General features: G+C 37.4%; 1 protein-coding gene and 1 non-coding gene across 6 annotated transcripts in view; both read left to right on the plus strand.

Annotated features, from left to right (window-relative positions):
• Positions 1 to 25,339, plus strand: part of SPIDR (scaffold protein involved in DNA repair) — a 478,698-nt gene that overhangs the window by 373,128 nt on the left and 80,231 nt on the right. The gene's annotated exons all lie outside the window — the stretch shown is intronic.
• Positions 15,301 to 15,404, plus strand: LOC113268182 (U6 spliceosomal RNA). The gene has a single exon (XR_003321044.1). It is a non-coding gene; the product is annotated as a U6 spliceosomal RNA (small nuclear RNA).

A 25,339-nucleotide genomic window follows, 5' to 3' on the forward strand; every position in this document is an offset into this window, starting at 1 on the left:
TCACAAAACTCTGTGCCAGGGCGCCTGGGTGGCTCAGTCGCTTAAGCCTCTGCCTTCAGCTCAGCTCATGATCCCAGGGTCCTGGGATCCAGCTTTATGTCATGCTCTCTGCTGGTTGGGGAGCCTGCTTCTCCTTCTCCCTCTGCCTGCTGCTCTGCCTGCTTGTGTGCTCTCTCTTTCCCTTTGTCAAATAAATAAAATCTTTTAAAACACACACACACACACACACACACACACACACACACACACAATCTTTGTGCTAATTCAAAGATTTAAACATAAATTAATGGGACTTACAAATTGGGAAAGACTGGCAGCAGACAAAGGATGTAATATAAGAAAGTAACAGTGGTTATGGCTTTAAATAAAGTTGGATAAGGGGATAGTGAATGTTGAGTGGTTACTCTTTTTACCTGAGGATCAAGGAAAGCCTCACTGGGAGAAGGTAATATTGGAGAAAAATTCCAAAGGAGGTGAGAGAACAAACCATGCAGATGTCTGGGGGAAGAGTGTCCCAGGCAGAGAGGGTGAGTGGAAAAGGTTGCAAAGCAGGGGCATGCTTGACTTGTTTACAAAACAGCAGGGAGGCCAGTGTGGGTTTTCATACATTGTAAATGAAGATAGAAGGAATAGGGTAAGGGTTCTGGTCATGAGAAGATCTAGAACTTTGTTCTAGTTTTCTATAGCAAATTCTTCGGATTTTTCTCTACATGTGATAGGTGTCATACACTAGAAGTTTCTGAACAGAAGAGAAAGTAACTGTAAATGCCTGTGTGAAAAGCAAGAAGTCTAACTCATCTGTTTAGACAAACTAATGGATAAAAGGGTGGTGTACATTTGGAAATAGTTGAGAAGTGTAAAAGGCAGGACTCCATGAATAATTGGTTGTGGAAGGTGGAGGAAAAGGAAGAATCTAGAAGGATTCTAAGGTTTGGGCAACAAAATAAATGGTATCGTTTAATGAGATGAGAAATTTAGGAGGGTGAACAGATTTGGAGAAAACTAGAAAAATTACTTTTAGTTTTGGATGTGCTGAGTTTGAGGTACCTGTGAGTTAACAAAATGTAGAAAAGGGGAAAACTGAAATGAACCCCATGGTGGTGTCAACTCATAGTTTTCTAAATAAATGAATGGATGAATAAACAGAAGTAAATGTGTATTGCTGTGTGTGTGTGTGTGTGTGTGTGTGTGTGTGTACACTCCCTAGCTCTGTCTACTAAGAGGTCCTGAGGCAGTGATACTCTGGTAGCAATGAGCAATTTAGCACCCAAATATTAGTTTTTAAATATCTGAAAGAAACCAGGGCTCCTTGGTGAAATCGCTGTTCCAGGTTTGGATGAGACAAAATATAAGATGAGCTTTGAACATTTCATTATGTCAGAAAGTAAGAACATTCTTAGAGAATGATGGAGACATCAAAAGAACTCAGGAGCTAGCTTGCAAGGAACTGCCACTAGCAAAATCTGGGACAATTTGAACATCGAAATAAATAATAGTTATGGATTGTAGGCCATAGTGTAAGAATCCATGAGTCCACACTCATGTATAAAAATGAATGAATTAAAAATTTGATAAGGAATAGGATATTTACATTGTTTGAAAGTATCTCCCACACAGTATTTTTTAATTTCAGAAGGAAATAGCTGAGAAGCCTGGCAGACATCACCTTAATCAAGTAGTAAGTGAACACTGTTAGTAATGGGACAAATTGAGATAGTATGCCAACTATTTAGAAGAATATAGCATCAGTTTTGTGTTATTCTTACCAGTGATACATAAGCTGGATCTCATCATGACAAAACATCAGACAAACCCAAATTGAAGGATTGTGCACTACAAAATTACTGGCCTGTATCCTTCAAAAATGTTAAGGTCATGAAAGTCAAAGAAAGACTGAGAAACGCTTCCAGGTTGTAGAGGATTAAAGAGACATGACAACTTAATGTAATACGTGATTCTGAGTTATCTCCTTTTGCTACAAAGGACATGACTGGAACAATGGGTGATGCATGAGTGGGGTCTGAGAATTATGTGTTTGTTTCCTCCCCTTGATGGTTGTACAGCAGTTATGTAAGAGAAAGTCCTTGTTTGTACAAACTTATTCCCAAATGATTGGGGGGGGGGACATGCTTTGTACTGTATTTAGAACTTTTAGTAAATTTGAGATTATTTTCAAAAACTTCTAAATTATCACAAGCGAATAAGAAGTGAATAAATGCAAATAAGCTAAGCCCATACTTTCTAGAAGGTTGGCAGGAAGAGGACAAAGCAGGCTACCTGCTGAAAGGAGACTGCTCTGAGCTTCGTGTGAAAGCTGGTGTTTGGAGAGTGAGCAGATGTAGGATAGACAGTAGTCATTGCAAAACAAAGACCTGGAGGCAGTGGGTGTCCTGGGTGCCCAGGTTAGGTGGGAAGTTGAGGATGGGTAAGAAGCTCAGTGGAATGTCAGCTGGTGTGGCATGTAGTCCTATGTACTGAGGTAGGTGGGCTGGAAATGGAACAAATTCATACATGAGAAGCTTCCTTCTCTCTGAGAAATAGAGTTGTCTTCTAAAAATGACCCCTTGTCTGTTCTCAATACAGTAAACTGAATATGGTTTAGTCTTTGGAATTGAAATTACTTTATTATAAAATATCATAAAGCAATTTAATATTTTTCTCAGTGATATTGTTTCTAGAACAGGTATTCTTAGGGTTGCAGAAGAATTTAGAAAATCACCATTGATATTTCAGAAAAAAACCCAGTAAGCCTTATACGTTTGCCTTTTGCGTAGGTAATCTGTGTCTTATTTGGTAGAGTCAGAGTAGATAGAATATGCACCTGTACTTCACAAACATAGATGATTTATAAGCCATTGCATTAGGTGGGACTGGTTTCTAGGCCAGTTAGCCTAGAGTGTGAAACCCTGATTCAGAAGCAAATCATCCAAGAATGATTAAACACTGTTCCCTGTTGTTTCAATAGGCCCAATACAGTAGTGCTGTTTACTCTCAGGTTCATATACTCTAGACTGGCTCCCACATTGGGAGTATAGAACCCTGAAGCTTATTCTCATTTCTCCTAAGAGTGCACATAACTGGTGCCATTTTAGATGCAATGGAGAGTTCTTATTCATTTCATGCAGTGCTACCTCAGAGTTTTAGGGTTCAGTTCCCTTGCAGAACCCTGGTTGAGAAAGGCTGTGATGACTCTTGCTTTGGCTGACATACTATTTGGTGATCCAGAGGAATCAGTGGGATACTCTAACTTACCTATGGCACTACGAAAACTATGCCCCTTGCATGGTTCCTTGTTTCTTACTCTATTCTCAGTTATGACCTTTGTCTCTAGGTTTCAGTGCTGAGTAGACATGGAAAAGTGAGAATACCAAGTGACCCCTCATTTGAGAGTGAGTTGGGGAATAAATTGAGAGAAAACAAAACCACAGTCTGCCCAGGGCTGCTGAGTTAATTTGGCACATTTTGAGTAATAAACTTTCTTAGCTCTTATTCCTCCCTCCCTCCTTTCCTGCATTTATTTTGTTCTAACTTAGTATTTCACTGGAATACTAACACTTCCTTTCCCACACCTATACTTTAGAACAATGTAGAAGTCTCCTTATGAATTACCTGAAGAAAGCATTTTAAGTACCTGAGAGTAGGAACTACATCTTATACCTTCTATCCCCAAAAAGCCTGAAAAAATACTTGTTGATTAATTCAACTTGGTATACCAAGCATATGTGGATCATCTGTAAAGCTCTGAGCTAAGAGTTGTGTTGGGCACATAGGGAATAAGAAATACAATCCCTGCCCTTGAGAAACTTCTAGGCATCTTTTCATATGTCTGTTGGCCATCTGTTTGTCTTCCTTGGGGAAATGTCTGTTCATGTCTTCTGCCCATTTTTTAATTGGATTATTTGGGTTTTGAGTGTTAAGTTGTATTAGGTCTTTATATATTTTGGATACTAACCCTTTACTGGGTATGTCATTTGCAAATATCTTCTCCCGTTCAGTAGGTTGCCTTTTATTTAGTTTTGTTGATTGTTTCCTTCACTGTGCAGAAGCTTTTTATTTTGATGCAGTCCCAATAGTTTATTTTTGCTTTTATTTACCTTGCTTCAGTAGACTTATCTAGAATAATGCCACTACAGCTGATGTCAGAGAAATTACTGCCTGTGTTCTCTTCTAGGATGTTTTTGGTTTCAGGTCTCACATTTAGGTCTTTAATCCATTTGGAGTTTATTTTTATGGACGATGTAAGAAAGGGGTCTAGTTTAATTCTTTTGCATGTAGCTGTCTGGTTTTCCCAACACCATTTGTTGAAGAGACTTTTCCCACTGTATATTCTTTACCCCTTTGTCAAAGATTAATTGACCATATAATTGTGGATTAATTTCTGTATCATCAGGGAAATGCAACTTAAAACTACAATGAGATATCACTTTAGACCTGTCAGAATGGCTAAAATCAAAAACCCAAAAACAATGAGTGTGAGTGAGGATACGGGGGAAAAGAACACTTGTGCACTGTTGGTGGGAATGCAAACTGGTGTGACCATTGTAGAAAACAGTATAAAGTTTCCTCAATAAGTTAAAAATAGAACTACCCTGTGATCCAGCAATTGCACTACTGGGTATTTACCCAAAAAATACAAAAACGCTTATTCAAAGGGATACATGCATCCCTATGTTTTTAGCAGCATTATTTCAATAGTGAGATTATGAAAACAGCCCAAGTGTCCATCAGTAGATGAATGGATAAAGAAGAGGGGGTGTATATATATACACCATAGAATATTATTCAACCATAAAAAAGAATGAAATCTCAGGGTGCCTAGGTGGCTCAGTTTGGTTAGGTGTCTGTCTTGGGCTCAGGTCATAATCTCAGGATGCTGGGATTGAGCCCTGTATCAGGCTCCTTGCTCGGCAGGGAGCCTGCTTCTCCCTCTCCCTCTGCCTGCTGCTTCCCCTGCTTGTGCTCGCTCGCTCTTGCTCTCTCTCTCACTCTATCCATCAAATAAATAAATAAAAATGTTTTTTTTTAAAAGAATGAAATCTTTCCATTTGCAAGAACATGGGTGGAGCTCAAGAGTATCATGCTAAGCAGGAAACAAACTGAGAGCTTCAGAGGGGAGGGGGGTGGGGGAATGGGATAGGCTGGTGATGGGTAGTAAGGAGGGCACGTATTGTTTGGTGCACTGGGTGTTATACGCAACTAATGAATCATCAAACTTTACATCAAAAACCAGGAATGTACTGTGTGGTGACTAACATAATATAATAAAAAATATTATTATTAAAAAATAATGCCATATTATAAAACAATTAAATTGTATTTTCCCATTAAAAAAAGTATTATGCTAAGCAAAATAAGGCAGAGAAAGACAAATACTATATAATTTCACTCATACGGAATTTAAGAAACAAAGCAAATGAGCAAAGGAAAGAAAAAAAGAGAGAAACCAAGAAACAGGCTCTTAACTATAGAGAACAAACTGATGGTTACCAGAAGGGAGGTGGGGGGGTGGGTGAATTAGATGATGGAGATTAAGAGTACACTTATCATGATGAACCCTGAGTAATGTACAGAATTACTGAATCACTATATTGTATACCTGAAACTAATACAACATTGTATTTTAAATATACTGGAATTAAAAATTAAAAACTTAATGGAAAAAGGGAAAATAAAGAAACTTCCAGACAAAAAGTAGAGAAAAAAGATCTATTCAAGTATCTTTAAAAAAGAGTAGAATGTGGTAAGAACTAAAATAAAGGCAACCCCCCCCCAAAAGAAAACCACTGTGATTACAAAGAAAAAGGAAGAATTGTTCTCACTATTGGAATGAGAGACATCTCCATGGAATTAGAATTTGATTTTGAAAATGAACATACTTAGACGAGTGGAAGTGACAAGGAATATCAGATTATTTTAGAGGGACTAATGGGAGCCAAGACTCAGATGGGGAAATGGTTGTAGGAACTTGATCTTCTTAGACTTACACACGTGTCGAGACATGTAGAAGTCATTAGGATACCTTTGAAGGTCGTGATTAGTTCAGTGACATGATTAACTCTGTCCCTTAAGGGGGGGTTAGAAAAAAGGAAGAATGAGCTTAGGAAGCTTTTTTGGGCAACAAAGTCACAAGCAAAACAATATAATGATAACAGGAATGAGAAGGAAGAATGATATTAAAAAGATAAATATGAAGGTAAAATGGATAAGCTGTAGCAACTGGATGTGAAAAAAGGAAGTAAAGAGTGCTCTCAGGTTTTGAAACAGTGACTGAGAATGGTAGGGTCCACTTTACACAAAGAGGTAATGCGTAGGAGGAAGAATAAGTTTGGATCAGAAGGCATAGAGCTTTGGGAGTCCTCTGAATGATGATGGTAAAGTAATGGAACTGGATGAAATAAGATAATGGCCAGTGACATTTGCTCTGTATTCATTGGACCTAAATAAATACAGCAGCAATTTTAGTCTGTGTACTTTAGGGAGTATAGATACATTTGTACAACCCTTTGCCAATGATAGACTCTAAAACTCTAATTAAATCCTCTATTCGGCAGGGTTGAAACTTTTCTTTTTCCCTTCCCTCCCTTCCCCTTCCTACATGCAAAAGAATTAAGTTGACCCTTTCCTCACACCATACAGAAGAATAAACTCAAAATGGATCATTGACCTAAACATAAGAACGAAAAACTATAAAACTCTCAGAAAACATAGAAATATAGCTTCATAACCTTATATATTAGGCAGTGGTTTCTTATATATGACACCAAAAGCATACACAACAAAAGAAAAATTCATAAATGGGATTTCATCAAAATTAAAAACTTCTGTGCTTCAAAGGACATCACCAAGAAAATAAAAAGACAAACCCAGGGGATGGGAGAAATTTTTTGCAAATCACATATGTGATAGGAGACTTGTATCCAGAATATATATGAAGAGCTAATACAACTGAACATAAAAAGATAACCCGAATAAAAACTGGTCAAAGGATTTGAATAGACATTTCTCCAAAGAAGATATACAGATGTCCAAGAAGTACATGATGACCAATATCATTAGTCATTAGGGAAATGCAAACCAAATCCCACAGTGGGATACTACTTCACACCCACTAGTATGGCTATAATAAAAATGGCAGACAATAATATCAGTGAGGGGTAGAGAAATTGGAACCCTCATACTCAGCTAGTGGGGTGTGAAATGGTGCAGCCACCTTGTAAAACAGTTTGGCAGTTCCTCAAAAAATCAAATATAGAAGACAAGGGAGGAACAATACTTAACAAATCAGTTCTGTGTAGTATATCATTTAACTAATGGATCATCTGTGGTGCTTTCCTGAAGTGTCATGTGATTGTTGAGGGTCTGGGTGCAGAGTGGAACCATGACAATATGGATCCAGTTAGAGCCCCCATTAATTTTGATCATTCCATTCTTTGTCCATCCTTCTTCTCTTTGCTTTCTCATTCTTATACCTCACAACCCTAGAGACACTGCCACATACACCACAAAAGCAAACATCCCCCAATGACCTTAGTCCCATTGCTCCAGTCACTCACAGGTGGGAATTCAGGCAAATGTCCACAGAGGTCGCAGATAACATACATATAGTTCTATTATATCCCATATATTACCCCATCATATCCTAAGGAAGACATTTTCTCTTAGAGATTTTCATTTTAGTATATATTTTTTTAAATCTTGTATTAATCTGCCTGCATCTTTTTCTTGGGTAAGGACAACACAGGATTGGCCCTTTTGTGTCTACGATGTTGTTCACAACTTTTCTTAATAAGCCTAGTACAATCTTAAGGACAGGGTTGCTGTGTGCTGAGGGTCAGACAGTAGCTCTTAGCCTTGCCTATCTTAGGTACTTACGTTGTGCATTTTTTATTAGTATACCATGTTTTATTTGTCCCTGATATCTTTGGAGTTTTCCTGAGAAATGGATCAGTAATGTAGCATCAACTTACTAAAATACATTTTAAGCCTTTTAAAAAAAAAGTTAAACATAGAATTACTATATGACCTAACAGTTCCATTCCTAGATATGTAGCCATGAGAATTGAAAACATTATCCACGTAACTTCTACACAGATGTTCCTAGCACCATTGTTTCATAAATGGAAAACAGTGGAAATAACCCCAAAATGGAATATTCACCAATAAAAATGAATGATGTACAATGTGAATGAACCTTGAAATCATTATGCTAAGTGAATGAAGCCAGACACAAAAGGCCACATATTGCATGATTCCATTCATGTGAAGTATCCAAAATAGGCAAATCCATAGAGACAGAAAGTAGATTAGTTGTCTCCAGGTACTTGGGAGAGGAAGATGAGGAGGTTACTTTAGTAGAGTGAGATTTCCTTCTGGGGTGATGAAAATATTCTGGAATAAGAGTGTTGATGGTTGCAGAACATTGTGAATGTACTTAATGCCACTGAATTGCACATTAAAATGGTTAAAATGGTAAATAGTATGTGTATTTTGCCACTTACTGTTTTTATTAACTGGGTGAATTTTATGGCGTGTAAATTATGTCTCAAAGCTGCTAAAAAATAAAAGGCACAATAGTTTGGGTTAATCACCCAGAAACTGTGATGAGGGGAAAAATCCAGTCCCAAAGATCATATACTAGATGATTCTGTTTTTATAACAGTTTGAAATGGCAGAATTTTGGGAATGAAGGACAGATTAATAACATCAGATGTTGGGGAGATGGTGGGAAGTGGGTTATAAAAAATAAATAAAATATATATACATTTTTATATAAATATATATTTATATAAATATATAAATTTAATCATGTACTTATCTATAGTATCTCCTCTAAGTAAAAAAAAAAGTTTGTTAAACTCTTATGTTAAAAATAAAAAGAGTAGTGGTGCCTGGCTGGAAAAAAAAAAAAAAAAAGACAGCTTAAGGGATTCTTGTAGTGATGAAACTGTTCACTTTTTGGACTGTGGTGCTGAATATGGGATCCTACACAGGCGGTAAAACTTTATAGCACTGAATACACGCATGAACACATGCACACTAGCACAAGTAAGATTTGGTGGATTGTATCAATGTCAGTATCCTAGCTGTGATATTGTACCATTATCTGCTAATATAATAGTACACTAGTGGGGGAAACTAAGCAAGTGTACATACGAGCTCCATAGCATATCTTACAATTGCATGTGAATCCACAGTACCTCCATAAAAATTTCAGTTAATAAAAATGTGTAAGAATAACTCTATATCTTTGAAAATTTGTTCTGTGGGCAAACTTCTACTAACATATAAAATGTACTCTTCTTACTCTTCTTGTCTTGGCCCAGTTATAGTCTTATTTCCACGAGCAATACCCAAAATCAAAGTTTAGAATGGACCGAACTTACAGCAGGTTTTGTTTTGGTTTGACTTGGTTTGATTCAGTAATGCAATATTTTCCAAAAATAAATAGGATGCCTGAGTGAAGAAAAGGCTTTTCTCAGGCTTTTTTGGCATCTTTTAGTTAAGTCACTTTTAGCAAAGAAAGATTTGTTATTCCTTCCTGTTCACTGATACTATAAAGTTAATATGTCACACTTTTATTTTATCAAAGAGAAAATATGATTTTTTAAAATGAATAAAAACCACATTTCTGTGCAGTAGAAATCATCCTGTTAACATCTCCTCATGTTACAAAGATAAACAACAGGATTAACTGTTTACTTTAGGAGTGCAGTCTGGTTGTTTTTCAGGAGAAGAACACAATGTCCTGCTGTATCTGGTTTCCCGTCTGCTGAGCGGGTTGGTGGAGCTGGGGAAAGGCCCTCCACCCACTCAGCCCTCTGCTGTCTCTCTCTCCTGCTTTTCTTCCTCTTCCCTCCCTCTTTTCTGTGACTCTTCCTTCCCCCTGTTCATATCCAAACTCTCTTCTCTTCTCCCCCTTTTATCTCCCCCTTTCCTTTCTCTTGCTTCCCCCCCCCCACTTTGTCCTCAAATTTCTTCCATTCCTTCCTTAAAATGGAGGCTTAGTAAGAAATTATAATGTGGAGAGAAAGAACCTTGTTGATCTTTAGAGGCTGCTTAAGTTGACACTGACCTAGAAGAAAGCGGCCGGACTGACTCTGATTCCGGGAATTCTTGGTGGACTGCTAAGAACTGCTCCCATAACCCGGGTAAACATCCCACATGTTCACGTAATCTCCCCTCTCAGTGTACACGCACACACACACACACACACACACACACACACACAGGCACACACAGGCACACACTGTTTCTTTTTCTTCTCTTGCGTTTCTATGAAACTGAGCCAGTGAGTGAAAGGAAGGGGGAAATTGAATATTTTTCAAAAGTTGGGGAGGAACATTTGAAACTTCAAAGAGGAATTAAATTAGAGTCTCACTGAAACTCCCCCTACAGATCAACAGTTTTGTTTTCCTTATTCCTTGTGCTTTGTTCTCATTTTTGCAGATTAAGAATACATGAATTTTTAGAATTCTTAAATTAATTCTTTAATTAGCATGATCTGCCATTAAGCTGGTAAGAGAAAGAAAAAAACATTCTTAAAGACAAATATTAACTCCATAATGGACTTTTATACTTCCAACATGATATGAATGTGATTGAACAGTGAACCTCTTATCTGTATTATTTTATGCTGCTGGGAATGTACTGTGGAATGTAGTTTCATTTGGCACCAGTTTTAGTCAGTTCTTCCAACATGGTCTGGGCCTCACCCTCATGGCTCAGAAACTCATGGAATCAAAGTCCTCCCGAATGACTCCTCATGGCTGAAACAGGAGATTGTTGAACTACTTTTTGACTGCTATCTTATTTTCCCCCCACTGGGAGGGGTGGGGTGTCTCTGGCTGGGAGCAGGGGCTAGCCTGAAGACCCTCAGTATTTTCACGATTGTTTCTTGCTTCACCCAGAGTAGAGCTTTACCTTCCAAAGAGAGGTGCAGTAGCTGGATGACAAGGGGAGTGTCACAAGGCCATTTACGGGTTGGTTTCATGTGTGGCAATGCCATTTCTGTGTAGCATAGGGTGACTTTGTGCTGTTATCAAGCACTTTTCTCTAAGCCCCTTCACCAAGATGCACATACCTGCTTACAGACTTAGGAGAGGGGCCGCCTGATTAGAGAATAATCTTATCCATTAACTGCATTTGTAATAATAAATTTGCCTAGTGGGTGAAGGAAATCAAGATTTTGAGCACAGATTCAGTGCAAGCTTCTAGTAGGTAGGAAGCAGACTTAAACTAATCTGGATTATACAGGTGCATAGCCAGGTGCTCACATCCATCAACAGCAGAGCTCAAAACAGAGCCCCTCTTTTGCAGACTTGCCTCTCCCCTGCACCACATGCTTAAAATCATGAAAATAAGAGGAGGGATCTTATGTGGATGAGGGTCTACATTTTAGACATGGGTGGAACATTGATTTTAAATAAGTGGCATTCACTTGCCAGATCTTTATTCCAAGAATTTTGAACGTCAAAGTTTTTCATGGAACAAATACAGTTCTGAGGCTCTTATTCAAACCACTAACATCCTACTTCCTCCCCGTGAGACATTTTCTCTCCGCATTTCTAAGTTAATCACTTTTAAAAATAGTGGTGTCCCTCTCACGCTAGGCATAGGGTACCTACCAGCAGTGCTCAGTGCCAGGTGGAGAATGAAAAGTCACCCAGGGCCTGAGGCTTAGCTTGCCCATCACTGGCAGCACAGATTCGGTATTACTACATGTGCACATTAGTCTTGTCCAGTGGGTATTCTATAGCAGGAAAGCAAAGGGTATACTCAACTGCCTCCCAAAGCAGAAACTCAGTTTTATTAACACTGACCCATCACATAACTTTAAAATGTCAAATCTCGTGGGGCACCTGGGTGGCTCAAATGGTGAACGTTTGGTTTCAGCTTAGGTCATGATCTCAGAGTCGTGAGATCAAGGCCTGCATCAGGGTCCACGCTAAGCACAGAGTCTGCTCCCCTCTCAAGTCAGCCTCCACATGGCCAGCATCATATGGCCTTTACCCCCAGCCACTGTCAGGCATCACTGTGCCAGCCATGTCCAACCACGTGATTCCACCAGAATGATGTCTCTCTTTCCTTCCCCCAACCCAGTCCTTTCCTTCCCATCCCATTTTCTCCTTTCTTTACAAATGCTTATCAACATTTTAATTTTATTATAAATGTAACTTTAATTTTAAATTAAGAATAATCCACTGAAAAAAAGATTACTGCATCAAAATCACCAAATATTAGTCTTTACCTTATTATCATTTTCATATCTTCCTTCCTTCCTCCCTCCTTCCCTCCCTCCCTTTTCTTTATTTCTTTCCCTTTCTTTTCTTTTTTCTTTTCTTTTCCTTTTCTTTCTTTTCTTCTTCTCATTTCTTTTCTTTTCTTTTCTTTCTCCTTCCTTCCTTCCTTCCTTCCTTCCTTCCTTCCTTCCTTCCTCCTTCCTTCCTTCCCTCTCTCCCTCCCTCCCTCCCTCTCTCCCTCCCTCTCTCCCTCCCTCTACCCCCCTCTCTTATTTTCTAGCCTTCTTTCAATTTCTTAAACATATAAAAGCTCTTTCCCATCACAGGATTTTGTATATGCTGTGTTCTCTGTTTTAAGTCCTTTTCTCTCAACCTTTTGCATGATTGACTTGTCCCTCTTCAAGACTCAGCTTAGGGGCACCTGGGTGGCTCAGTTGGTTAGGCTCCTGCCTTCGGCTCAGGTCATGATCCCTGGGATCGAGCCCCACATCAGGCTCCCTGCTCAGCAAAAAGCCAGGGCACTGTTTTAGTGTACAGTGAAAAACGCATAAGTGCCATTGTTATTAAGAATCTTATGATGTTTATATCATGGCTCTGTGGACCTCTGTGGCTCACTGCATCTACTGTACTTCTTTTGTCTGACTTGGTAATTTTGTACTTGACTCCATTATTGTGTTCAAGCAAATCAAGAGATCTTTGAGGAAAAAGGGACAACTCACACTTAAGTCTACAAATTCAGAATGGGTAGTTTCCAGAGACCCTCAAAACTTGTAAATAATGGCTAAAGAGCCATTATGTTTTCTTACACAGCACGTGCTAAATATCCAGAGGGTCATTATTTTTAATGGAAGTACATTGAAGATAAAAATGGAAGACTAGCTTCTGGAATAGCAGAGTGAAGACACAGTGGATTCTCTCCCTAATAAACATTTTAACTGGAGAAAGCTTAAAAATACTAATCATTTAAAGCCTCAGGAAATTTTCCTAAAGGCATACAGTAAATGGAGAAACATTCCATCAAGAGAATCAAGCGAATCTACTGTATTTCAGGAAGAACAAGGAGTCTGTGGCCCTTGAGCCATGACCTACCCCCCCAACCCAGTTTGTCTTATGAAGACTATTGTGGGGCACTTACTCCAAGGTTGCAGTCAAGAAGATGTCTCCTCTCCCCTCAGCACACAGTCTAGGGTGCAGTTTCACTGCAGGAGATCTCCTAGCCCATGTTGCAGCTCTGCCCCAAGTGTGGTAGGCTAAGAATACTAGCCCAATTGTTCTACCCCAATTCACCCATAGGCTAGAAGCACCGTACCAGAGAGGCACCCCCAGACGAGTACCACCCAGCACCCACTCTAGAGCAGAGGTGTAACCCCCAGTTCTATGAGTGACTCAGAAGCTTTGCCCAGAGGAAGACAGGTTATAAGGAAGAAGGGCTTTCAGGCACTGTTTAAGAGTGCTGACTTTATTTGGAACACAGTACAATTCCGTGCCCAAGGGCATTTTTTAAAATAATGGGGATCTTGGTGAAGAGCAATTCCAAGAGTACCTGTAGCTCTGTGATACTATATCAACAAGGAAACAGCCGACCAATCAGAAGTTTAACAGAGAGCATCAGGGAAAAGACAGAGCCAAGAAGAACCCTCCTAGTATCACAGTAAAACTTTCAGAGTCAAGAAGAGTGTGCTTGCTGGAGGAGATAATGCTAAGTGAAATAAGTCAAGAAGACAAAGACAAATATCATATGGTTTCTCTCATCTATGGAACATAAGAACTAGGAAGATCGGTAGGAGAAAGAGATAAAGAAAGGGGGGGTAATCAGAAGGGGGAATGAAGCATGAAAGACTATGGACTCTGAGAAACAAACTGAGGGCTTCAGAGGGGAGGGGGTGGGGGAATGGGATAGGCTGGTGATGGGTAGTACGGAGGGCACGTATTGCATGGTGCACTGGGTGTTATACGCAACTAATGAATCATCGAACTTTACATCAAAAACCAGGGATGTACCGTATGGAGACTAACATAATATAATAAAAAAATATTAAAAAAAAAAAAAAAAAGAAGGGTGTGCTTGGTTGGCTTCATCCACTCAGGAACAGTCAGAGCAACCCACAGGGAAGATTTGGGATGCAAGCCTCAGACACTGCAGTCCTCAGCACCACCTCCAGCCACACTAGATGAACAATAAGCTACTCTGACCCAGGAGCAACTCCTAAGAAGCCAGACTTTAAAATAAATGACACACATCCCTGGCAGTCTGGCAGGCCCAAGGCCATACCCTCACATGAGTGATTAAAGAGGGGGATTATAAGCCCTGCCTGATGGAGAGGGATGATAGCAACCCCCAAGGTATATACATCCAATGGCAAAGAGTAAAAATCTAACTTCCAAGGGGTTTTAAGCATAAGCTTTCACCAAAAAGTGGCTTATGGTGACCTAGGGGCATGTGAAAAGATTAAAAACAAACAAACAAAAAAAAAAAAATGGGGACAGGAGCATTAGATACTGAAGCCTGCAGGAATAAGTAGTTCAGACAAGTCAGTAAACAACTGAATAAACTACCATGCAAATAACAACAGCATCAACCCCTGGGGTAGAGGAGGAATCCATATCTAGAGTTGCCACAATATATTATCAAAAATGCTTGGATATCAAAAGAAAATTACAAAATTGGTGAAGAAACAGGGAAGGGTGACCCATACACAAGGGGAAAAGAGTGCAGGCAATTGAAGGGTCCCAGATGCTGGACTTAGCAGACAAAAATTTCAAAGTAGCCATTATAAAGAGAATTCAAGGCATTCCTATTCAGAGAATTCAAGGAAACCATGTCTCAGAAATTAAAGGGTGGTATGATGACAGTGTCTAATCACATGGAGAATATCAATGAAAAGATACAAACTATAAAAGAGAGCCGAATGGGAATTCTGGAGTTAGAAAGTATAACTAAAATGAAAAATTCACTAGCTCGGCTCAACAGTAGACTTCAGGTGACAGAAGAAAGAGAACATGAATCCAGAGTAATTGAGCTTGCACAATCTAAAGGAGAGAGGAAAAAAAAAAATGATGAGTGCTCACTTTGCTATCACTTATACTAAAATTGGAATGATACAGAAATTAGTATAGCTCCTGCACAAGGGTGACACACAAATTTGTGAAGCATTACATATTTTGAAGACTTTCATCTAATTTAAAATTCTTCCCCAAAAGAGAATGGTAATTTAAATAGGATGTTAAAACTTAATCTCAAATTTACTACCACAGAGTGTTTTAGAGATTAAAAGGTTTGTGAAGACTTTTAAATAACTCAATCCTTATGAAGAATTAGAGCACACCAAAATAAGTCATTTCTGTATTATTATAGAAATCTCCCAAATGGCAAATATCCTAAGGAGGAAAATAAAGGAATGAAGAAAATGAAACAGAACCTCATGGAAATGTGGGACATCATTAAGTGCACCAACATACATGTAATGGGTGTGCCAGAAAGTCAGGGGAATTGGGAGGAGGGTGCAGAAAAAATATCAGAAGAAAAAAAAATGCAGAAGAAATAGTGGCTGAAACGTTTCAAATTTGACTGGTGAACTTTACTCATCTGAGAAGTTTAAGAGCTTCAAGTAGGATAAACCTAAGGGATCCATACCCAGACATATCATAGTCAAAATGTTGAAAACCCAAGGTAAAGAGAAAACCTTGAAAGCAACAAGTGGAAAGTGACTTATATAATAAGAGAACCCAGTAAGAAAAGAGCATAGACATAATGGAGGCCAGACGCGATGGAACAATATTCAGAATTTCAAAAGAAACAAATAACTGGCATCACACTGCTTTTTGGTCTTTAAATCCTGAGGTTAAGTCAGTAGGATTGAACATTAATTGTTTTTTTTTTTAATTTTTTTTATTATATTATGTTAGTCACCATACAGTACATCCCTGGTTTCCGATGTAAAGTTCGATGACTCATTACTTGCTTATAACACCCAGTGCACCATGCAATACATGCCCTCCTTACTACCCATCACCGGTCCATCCCATTCCCCCACCCCCCTCCCCTCTGAAGCCTTCAGTTTGTTCATCACAAAACGAACATTGTTTTATCTTAGGCTACTCATCCCCTCAATTTTGGTAGAACCAAAGGCTCCAGTTGTTCATTTTGACCTGATTATAAGCCACAGAACCCTAATTTTTAAATAATTCTTTTTCATTCACAAAGTTATGAGAAATAACATATGAGCTACAACATATTAACTAATGTCATACATATATGTGGAAATGTTTAGTTGTTTAAGATAGATGGCAAATTCTTCTGGGTACCATGTGCTAAATATTGCTTATGCACAATGAGCAGACCTCAAACCATATATATGTTCATCAGGTGACTAGTCAGGCATTTCCTGGTATTCTAGGGTATAAAATATATTTGCAAGAAGAATTGAACACAGATTAATAATTATATGTGATTTTGATACATTTTTCTCCATAGATCTAGTAAAGTATATTTTAGAAAAAATATTGTGAGCAGCATTTTGATAATAGTGATGATTTTCAAGGAATACCTATTAACATTTTAGTATTTGATAAAACATAATTTGAAAATATTTTTAAATGGACTGTTACTTCTTGTTCACTTTCGCTGTCACTTTGTATTTACTGTTCTTTGAAAGGTTTCAACCAATTATGAGGTATTGAGAGTTTTGGTTTCTCTTATTCTTATGCCTTTACACTGTGCTGTCCTATAGGGTGGCCACTAGCCACAGGTGGTTATTTACATTTAAATTAATTAAGAATAAATAAAATCTAAAATTCACTTCCTTACATTAGCCACAAATGAAGCACTCAGCAGCTCTATGTGGCTAGTGGCTACCACATTAGACTACACTTGATGTAGAACATTCCATCAGCACAGAGAGTTCTCTTAGACCACATGCTTCTTTTGACTTACTGCTAACTGCAGCAGTATGTAGATCAGTTTCACCTGTACTTGAAATATGATAGAGGTTTAGCTCTGGAAATTATGTTGATTATTTACCATTTTTGTACATTTAAAGAGATATTTATATCAAATATGTTTATGCATTCATTTTATTTTATTGATTTTAAAGTTCAGTTTTTAAAAAAGATATATTTATTTGAGAAAGAGAGAGCATGTGCGTGTGTGTGTGTGTGTGAGAGAGAGAGAGAGAGAGAGAAAGAGAGAGCAGGGGAGGGGCAGGGGGAGAGGGAAACAAGCAGACTCTCCACTGAGTGGGGAGGCTGATACAGGGCTTGATCCCAGGACCCTAAGATCATGACCTGAGCCAAAATCAAGAGTTGAACCTTTAACCAACTGAGCCACCCAGGCACCCATACATATTCATTTTATTTTTTGAATTTTATTTAATGCTGTACAGTCTTGGGTACAATACCAAATCTTTCTGATCTTCTGTCTTTTTTGTGTTAAGTAAGGATAGTAATAGCCAGCCTAGTTCTTAGTGGCCTTTCGAGGGTAAGACAATGCAAATAGTAGAGAGCCTGGCACTAACTAACTGCCATCAAGATGATGAATTTCTAACCCACATACATTTAAGAAATTGTTATTTTAATCTTCTGATTTGTAGGATAAATACTGCAATAACTGATCAGGGAAGCAGACAAAAAAGTAAAGAAAGAGAATATTTGAAAAACACTCTTAAATGACTTGACTTATAGATCATGTACAAAGCCCTCTACTTAACAACTAAACCATATGCATTCTTCTCATTTGACCCTTTCATAAAAATTGATTATCTGCTAGACCATAAAACAATTTTCTACAGATTTAAAGGAATCATTATTAGAAAGCACATTCTCTTACCTTAGTGCAATTAATTTAAAAATATGTATTTTAAATCCTTATAGAAAAAAATTTAAATACTGCCAAATAACATATGGATTAAAAACGAAACAATAATGGAAAATTTAAATTCCTAAAACTGATAAATAATAAAAATACTAAATATCAAAATTTACGTGATATCATTAATTTGATATTTATAAGAAATTTTGTAGTCTAAACAACTCACTTTAGAAAGAAGGAAGGCTCAAAATTAATGAGCTAAGCCTCTAATATAAGAAACAGTTAAAAATAGAATAAATACAAAGAAAATACAAAGGAGATTATAAATGTAAGAGTAGAAATTAATGGCATAAAGGAACAGTAAATAAACAAAGCCCAGAGTTGGTTCTTTGAAATGTTAAGTAATTCTACGGTAAAATTCATAAAGAAAAAGAGAAGATATAAATAAATAATAGTATTGGCACAAAAAATAAACACATAGATCAATGAAACAATAGAAAACCCAGAAATAAATCCACAGTTATATGGTCAGTTAGTCTTCAGTGAATTAGGAAAGAATATACAATGAGAAAAAGACGATCTTCAACAGATGGTGTTGGGGAATCTGGACAGCTACATGCAAAAGAATTAAACTAGACCTCTTCTTACACTATACACAAAAATAAATTCAAAATGGATGAAATATATGAAACCTGAAACAAAAAAAAAAGAATGTGAAACCTGAAACCAAAAAAAAATCCTAGAAAAGAACATGGGCAGTAATTTTTCTGAAATCAGCTATAACAACATTTTTCTAGATATGTCTCCTGAGGCAAGGGAAATAAAAGCAAAACTATTGGGAATACACCAAAATAAAAAGCTTCTGCACAGTGAAGGAAACATCAACAAAGCTAAAAGGTAACCTACTGAATGGGAGAAGATATTTGTAAATGATATATCTAATAAAGGGTTAATATCCAAAATATATAAAGAATCAACACAACTCAATACCCAAAAAACAAATAATGCAATTAAAAAATGGGAGAAGACAGGAACAGAAATTTCTCCAAAGACAAACAGATGGCCAATAGACATATGAAAAGATGCTCAACATCACTGATCATCGGGAAAATGCAAATCAAAACTACAGTGAGATATCACCTCACACCTGTCAGAATGGCTAAAATAAAAAAGCCGAGAAACAAGTGTTGGCGAGGATGTGGAGAAAAAGGAACTATCATGCACTCTTGGTGGGAATGCACACTGGTACAGCCACTGTGGAAAACAGTATGGAATTTCATTAAAAAGTTAAAAATAGAGCTACCCTATGATCCAGTAATCACACTACTGGGTATTTACCCCAGAAATACAAAAACACTAATTCAAAGGGATACATGGACTCCTATGTTTTTTGCAACATTATTTACAATACCCAAATTATGGAAGCAGCTCAAGTGTCCATCAGTAGGTGAATGGATAAAGATATGCAAACACACACACACAGTGGAATATTATTCAGCCATAAAAAAGAAAGAACTCTTTTGTTCATCATTTGCAACAACGTGCCTGGAGCTAGAGAATATTATGTAAGCGCAATAAGGCAGAGAAAGACAAATACCATATTATTTCACTTGTATGTGTAATTTCAGTAACGAAACAAATGAGCAAAGGAAAAAAAAGAGAGCGAGAAACCAAGAAACAGACTCTTAACTATAGAGAACTGATGGTTACCAGAGGGTAGGTGGATGGGGAGATGGGTTAAATAGGTGGTGGGGATTAAGGAGTGTCCTTGTGATGAGCTCCGGTGTTGTAAGAATTGTTGAATCACTAATTATACACCTGAAACTAATATAACACTGTATGTTAACTATACTGGAATTAAAATAAAAACTTAACAAAAATATACATATATACTACAAATCTTAATAAATTAATAAATTAATTAAAAATGTAGACCAAATGGACAAATCCCTAGGAAAATATATCTTAACCAAATGTCTCAATTAAAAATTAGAAAACCCAAATAGCCCAATTATCATTAGAGAAATTGAGTTGATAGTTAAAAATCTTCCCAGAAAAACACTAGATTCAATTCATTTTATTACTAAATTATTTCAAACTTTCGAAAAGCAGGTCGTTCAAATCTTATAAAGATTTTTCAAAGAAAAAAGAATCCATGTCAACTGATTGTATGAAACTACTATAAATAGTCTTGATAGAAGAAGTAATACCCAGTGCTCCATGCAATATGTGCCCATCACTGGCCTATCCCTGGGTGTTATACACAAACAATGAATCATGGAACACTACATCAAAAACTAAGGATGTACTGTATGGTGACTAACGTAACATAATAAAAAATTTTTAAAAAACTAAAAAAAAATTAAATCTAGTTTGAAAAATTAAAATTAAAGGTCATTATCACTCATGAACATAGAAAACTCCTAAACAAAATATAGCAAATAGGATCTTGGCTTTATCCTAGGAGTAAAAAAATTGCTTTAACTTGAAAAGCTCTAGGGGTACGTGGGTGGCTCAGTCAGTTAGGTATTTACCTTCGACTCAGGTCATGATCCCAGGGTCCTGGGATTGAGCCCCGCGTTGGGCTCCCTGCTCAGTGGGGAGTCTGCTTCTCCCTCTCCCTCTGCCCCTCCTGCTTATGCTTTCTCTCTCTCAAATACATAAATAAAATCCTTTTTAAAAAAGTAACTTAAAAAGGTATAATTGTCATTTACAACATTAGCAGAGGAGATAAGAACATATAGTCATTTCAATTAATACGGAAAATGCATTTGATAAGGTCCAACACCCATTCATGATTAAAAATATTTTTCAGCAAACTAAGAATGTTTAACCTGATGAAGGATATCAACCAAAAAACCCTACAGCGTATCATAATTGTGAAACACTGAAGACATTTTATTCAAAATCAAGATAAGGATGCTCAATGTCATTGGCTTCTCTTCAGCATTGTGCTGTAGGTCCTATAGTACAGCCAGAAAAGATGTAATAAAAAAAAACATAAGGATTGGAAAGGCTGAAGCAAAGTTGTCATTATGCATAGATGAAATGATTATGTAAAACTTCATAAAAAGTATTACAAATAATTTTAATAAGATTGATGGATTACAAAAGTTCAATACAGAACTCAACTGTATTTCTGTTCACCAGCAACAGAGCAACCAACAAACAAAAAAACTATTTAAAATATCAAACAAAGTCATAAGTGATCTAGCCATAAATCTAACAAAAGATGTTCAAGAACTGTATGGAGAAAATTATATCATAAAATTGGCCTAAGGACCCTGCAAAGGAAAGATTGATGTATTTGTGCCAGCCACTGTGCTGAGTCCTGTATCGTTGCTCGAATGCTCACAACAGCCCTCTCAGTTAGGTTCTTTTATTCCTATGTTAAGATGAGTAAATTCAAGTTCATTCAATAAGTAACTTTTTTAGGGTCCCAGAGTTACTAACATGATATTTCTTTCCTCCCCGGGAAGCCATTTATGTTCCTTTGAATATGATGTTATTTATGGGGAATATGGGGAATTTTCCTGGTGATTCAGGAAAAATAAATTGATCAGGGGGCCCTTTTCTGTTCAGACCTGTCACACTAGCCCTGATTGTAGGAGATAATATTTACTAAGCAGGAAGCAGCAACAAGAGGGTGGGATTCTTTGTGTGCTGGCGATGAGCTAACTCTGGTTTGGACTGTCTGTTGAATGACACAGTTCCAGGTCATTTGGACCAATGAGGACAGTGACTCCACCTCAGGCCTGACCCACTGAGCTCCTGAGCTTCAGCTGTGTGAACAGGACAAGGTGGGGGAGTGTGTGGGGCCAGGCATGAACAGAAGAGGGAGAAAGAAGTATTAATACCTCTTCTCTAGGGCAGAAGAATAAACAAGAGCAGCATTCCTTGGCTATTTGAGATAAAGGCAAATATCATAACAGATTTAAGGAAAAGGTACTAGCTAATTCCTCATCTCTCCCTTTTCAACACAAGCAATCAAAAATTCTCTCTAGTTTTATAAAGCAGATCCATGGAGATCTTTATATTCATCTTGACTTTTGCATACATTAACAAACAACAATGCTTACAAAAAACAGTGCTGGATGCATCAGTATAGTCAAGCAGTCATTAATTGAGCTGTTACAGGGCCACTCTTACAGGAAGCCTGAGGCTTCCTCCTTAGGAAATGAAGCCTGATTCCCCAAGGTTCTGCCTCAACCTCCCTAGTTAAACATGGAGCAGAGAAGCAAGTCAAGTGATGGGGTAATTAGGAAATGAGGAAAAAAAACATTGAAGTACTTCCCTCCAGGAGGCTATGGTATGAAATGGTCTGTGGACCAAAAAAGACATTATAAATTCAACACAAAAATGTATACTTTCATCCTTGCGTTCACATGGCATACTGTTTTAAATAGGACAATATTATGAAAGAGTAATCTTTCATTCTTTCCCACTTGGGATTCTGATTAAAGTCATACAGTATCAAACAGTTAATAAAATTGTTTTCAAGTGATTTAAGAGTATTTCCTTTTATTTCCTTATTTTATTTTATTTCCTTATATTCCTTTATTTATTTACATTAGCAGCCTTTAAAATGATAATTTAGCATAAATTCCTTACATTCTGACCTTAATATTCTAATATGATTCTTGTCAAACATTTAAAGTATCTTTTTGGGGTGTCTGGGTGGATCAGTCAGTTACGTGTTCAACTCTTGATTTCAGCTCAGGTCATGATCTCAGGGTTGTGAGATTGAGCCCTGCGTTGGACTCGGTGCTGGGCATGGAGCCTACTTAAGATTCTCTTTCTCCCTCTTCCTCTGCACCTCCTCTCCTTTTTCTCTATAAATCAATAAATAAATGTATCTTTTGAAACTTACAGAGTGGATAAAGTTATTTTGGATAAGTGGCCTCATTATGGACTAGTTACAATTTATGTATATCTTAAATAGTTTGACTTTGCAGTGGAAAAACTCATTGCCCCTCTATAAAGATTAGATTTAGGTACTCTGGATTTATGGTCATCATGAAGTTTGCCATGAATTTATTCCTTGTTGCCTTCTTGGTGCTTGCCCTGCAGACTAGAATGCTAGTTGCTCTGGGATGCTGTCTCCAGTTCCACTCTGAAAAATTAATCAGTCTTCTACATTCCTATAACTTGTTACTGTAATGTGATATTATGGCACAAAAATACCAAATTGAGTGCCTTGTATTTAAGACCTGATTCTCCTCCCTCCTTACTATCTTGGGTAGACTTTATAAACATTCTGAGCTCACTCTCCTCATCTGTCAATAATGCCTAGTTTCCTCAGTTGAAGGATTTAGTAGATAATATGAGAATGCTGTAATTAGCCATAATACATTATATTAGTGTTAGGTGTTAATGTTGCTCAATGTTTTATTTGATTCTCTATTACATTTTTATTTGACCCCTTTCCTCCTTACATATCCTATAAAGTATAAGCCAAATAAGCTTCAAACGAATGCATTAGTGAGTGAATATATGAATGAATATTTCTGTGAACACTGTGCAATTAGGTATTATGTGAGTTTGCTGCGTGTGTTCACAACAGAGCCTCATTCGTTCTCTCAGACATGGAAGGAGTATTTATTGAGAGCCTGCTGTAGCTCAGATAGAGAACATGGGAGCAGTTTCAACCCTCATGTTTTCAGGCTGGAATTAGTAATTTTTATGTGGTTCCTTATGTTGGAGAAGATTTCATCAAAAGAGTAAGATTTTAAGTTTTGTTTCATGAAACATCAATAATGTATTTTTAAAAAAATATCCAAATATATTCATAATTTCATACTCTGAGAGCTGTCTCTAAAAGTAAGTGGTTTTCAGTATTTGTCGAAGATGCACAAGAAAACATGTGCTTAGATGATATCACAGTTTTCCTTTGAAAGTCCGTGTATAATGACAAGGGGAAATGCTTCTTTGCAAAGCATAATATTTTTCTAATGGATTTTTAAGCATTTGATTCTTCCCCATTGTTTGCCAGTTTTTAGCACAAAGAGTTGGAACCAGAGGTACCTATAAGTTTTCCTGTCTTTTCTCCATAATTATCCTATGATTATCCTGTGGAATCTTCTTTAAGTTGTCTCCTATACCCTTTTTTCTTTATTATTTTTTTAAAGATGTGTTTATTTATTTTGGAGAGAGAGAGTGGGGCAGAAGCAGAAGGAGAGCGAGAGAGATGCAGGCCTCAATCCCAGGACCGTGAGACCATGACCTGAGCCAAAATCAAGAGTCCGAGCCCAACTGACTGAGTCACCCAGGCACCCCACCCTTTTTTTCTTTAACCAACCTTTTGAAGGTATAATTTACATGCAATACAGTTTACATACATACAATAAAATGCACCCATTTAAGCAGTGGGTTTTGACAAATATATCTACCACCTAATACCAACCACAGTGAAGACATAGATTATTTCCATAACCCCAAAAGTTTCCCATACCCTCTGCTGTCAGTCTCTCCCGGCCCCAGTTGCAGGCAGCAACAGATCTGCTTGCTATTACTGTCGATTTACTTTGCCTTTTATATATTTTTCATGTTTTTTTCCCACACAGCACAATGTTTTCAAGAGTCATCTGTGTATCAGTAGCTTGTTCCTTTTCACTGCTGAGTAGTATTCCACTGTAAAGATATATCACAATTTATTTATCCATTCGGCTATTACTGAACACTTGTCTTGTTTCCAGTTTGGAGCTATTATTTATTTATTTTTTAAAAATATTTTATTTATTTATTTGACACAGAGAGAGAGAGAGAGCACAAGCAGGGGGAGTGGCAGGCAGAAGGAGAGGGAAAAATGGGCTCCCTGCTCAGCAGGGTGGGTCTGGATCCCAGGACCCTGGGATCATGACCTGAGCTGAAGACAGAAGCTTAACCAACTGAGCCACCCAGGTGCCCTGGGCTATTATTTAATAAAGCTACTATAGACATCTGTCTACAAGTTTTGTGTGGACATATGATTTTATTTCTTTTGGAAAAATCCTAGAGTAGAATGGCTAGCCATGTGATAAGTATATGTCTAACTTTACTAGAAACCGCCAAAGTTTTTTCTAAAGTGGCTATAACATATACACATCCACCTAAAATCTGATAGTTTCATTTCTTCCATATCCTCAACAAAACTTAATACCATCCACCTTTTTTATTTTACCCTTTCCAGTGTATGTGTAGTGGTATTTCATTGTGGTTTTAACTTGCATTTCCCTTATGACTAATGGTGTTGTGCATCTTTTTATGTGTTTATTGGCCACATGTGTATGTTCTTTAATGAAATGTTTATTCTTAT

The sequence above is a fragment of the Ursus arctos genome, unplaced genomic scaffold, assembly GCF_023065955.2.
Source record: "Ursus arctos isolate Adak ecotype North America unplaced genomic scaffold, UrsArc2.0 scaffold_6, whole genome shotgun sequence".
Taxonomy (NCBI): Eukaryota; Metazoa; Chordata; class Mammalia; order Carnivora; family Ursidae; genus Ursus; species Ursus arctos.